At 31.2% G+C, this 2,267-nt stretch overlaps 1 long non-coding RNA gene across 1 annotated transcript; it reads right to left on the bottom strand.

The window, feature by feature from the left end:
* Positions 1-1,149: 1,149 nt before the first annotated feature.
* Positions 1,150-1,799, bottom strand: LOC145119188 (uncharacterized). The gene is made up of 2 exons (XR_013713717.1): positions 1,642-1,799; positions 1,150-1,336 (listed from the first exon to the last, which is right to left on the bottom strand). It is a non-coding gene; the product is annotated as an uncharacterized LOC145119188 (long non-coding RNA).
* Between the last annotated feature and the right edge of the window lie 468 nt (positions 1,800-2,267).

Here is a 2,267-nt window from a genome sequence, read left to right as displayed (position 1 = left end):
GATACTCCATGGAGGTTAAAATCCATGGAGCATAAGGAATGGGTAAAGTTATGAGTTACATGGTGTAACCCTAATAGCCACCATATAAAAGAATCCCATGGCTCAAGAAATCGTGCACTAATGTGTGAATATGAGGGCTAGACGATTTCAAGGAGTGTTCCATTTCTCTCAAGTCATTCCATGTGCATTTGGTGTTGTGTGAACCATTTGAGGTGTCACACTTGGGGCACTAGGCACTCAAGCTTCATGGAGACAAGCTACATCAAACAAAGGTATGTCTTCTATCCATTTGATTACCCAAGTATCAAGTATTGTATGCTAGATAGGGTAATACCTTGGAAAGTTCATAATTGCATGTATAATAGAGAAAACATAGATCCAAGGTATTTAGGGTTGCATGTACACTTAGGAGTGTTAGAATGTGTAAAACCCATCAGTGGTATCAGAGCCAAGGCTTGTTTTCTTGTTATACTTGCAAAATTAGCTGAAAAATCGAATTGTATTAGTTTAAAAGTTATGCTAATTACTTGAAAAAAAAATTGATGTGAATTATCTTTGTTCATATGAGTTTATTAGATTAATAGAAAAGTTAATTGATTATGTGTTTTCAATCCATTTTAATCAAAGATTTGATTCTAAAATGTGTTTTTGTAACTTGTCCTCAAGTTATATGAAAAGTCACATTTAAGTTTCATAAAACTCATAAAAAGTTGGCAATGGTTACAAAAATGAAGAGTCTTGTCCTCATTAAATGGTTTTATGACTCCATAACTTGTCCTCAAGTTATGGAGGTTCAAGAGTCACTTCATTAAATGATAAAATGTGTAACCTTAATTAGTTCCATAAGTTACAAAAATAAAGAAAAGTTACATTCTTTTATTAGTTTAAAGTCTTCCATAACTTGTCCTCAAGTTATGTATTCTATCCATTTGATTACCCAAGTATCAAGTATTGTATGCTAGATAGGGTAATACCTTGGAAAGTTCATAATTGCATGTATAATAGAGAAAACATAGATCCAAGGTATTTAGGGTTGCATGTACATTTAGGAGTGTTAGAATGCGCAAAACCCATCAATTACAAGTGCAAGCTGATCAAATGTGTAGTGCTTTTGTGCTAAAGATAGCCGAAAGAGTAGGTCATATCGAGTGAGTGAACATGTATATATGATCATCAGCTGTTTTTTATACAACAATCATTTAACAAACTATCCTATAATCTCAGGATGTTTGTTAATTCTTATTAGACTAGGTTTTTAGAAATGACTTCAACGCCTCTTCTATTTCACCATGTGTCATTTGACTTAGTCAATGTCTTTTTTAATAGGTCTGCATCCCTGCATTAAACAACAGAAGAAATATAACAGCAGTCCCAAGATGTTGACTAATTTAAGATCTTGCTTCATTCAAGATATTTGTATAAGTTAAGATGTTAGGAATAATTATGTAAAAGAAAAAATATTACCCATAACATACACACACACACACACACACACATATATATATATATATATATATATATATATATATATATATATATATATATATATAACCATCTATCATATTTTGAAAAAGAAGTTATTGTTACAAGAAGATGGTATACAACCTTTATTCCGTTATATATTTAAAATTGTAAACTTACTCGTCTTGAGGTTAGTGAGTATTATTTCTGTAAAGTTTTGGGGACGATAATTCATGATTGAGTAGGGGTGATTTGGAAGGAGTGATGAAGGGAGAAATAGAGAAAACGAGGGGTGATGAGGAAGGTATTCCCTTATGGGAAATGAAACAAAGAAAGAAATAGAGAGAAGCCATGGAAGAGTGGAGTCATGGATAATGGGAGAAGTGGGAATACCATATCATTCAAAATTGGCACGAAGAGTGGGATCCATGTCGTCTTCCATAATAAAAAAACCTTAAAAATTATCTGTCAAAGAACATTGTCTTTCTTTATGCATGATTGGTCATTATAATTAAATTCCAAACCTCTACAATCCTAAGGGTGGAGGTTATCCACCCCTCCTAATCCACTTAACTTATTTGGCACATAAAATTTTCATTCTTCTCTTACTTCCATCTTTCTCATCTCACCACACAATTTATAATTTTGAAAATAGATACAAGTTAATTAAAATCATACGAAACTAATAAAAAAAAGAATTAAAAACATACAAAAATAATTCACTAACTAATTAAAAACAAACAAAGGTTATTAATATAATAACTAAAAACATATAAAAATAATTTGGTATAGTTTTTAAATCATGA

This window comes from Lactuca virosa, chromosome 6 (assembly GCF_052849685.1).
Source record: "Lactuca virosa cultivar CGN04683 chromosome 6, Lactuca_virosa_CGN04683_v6, whole genome shotgun sequence".
Classification (NCBI taxonomy): Eukaryota; Viridiplantae; Streptophyta; class Magnoliopsida; order Asterales; family Asteraceae; genus Lactuca; species Lactuca virosa.
The sequence above is the reverse complement of the archived record's forward strand: the minus strand, read 5'-3'. Positions and strand labels throughout refer to the sequence as shown.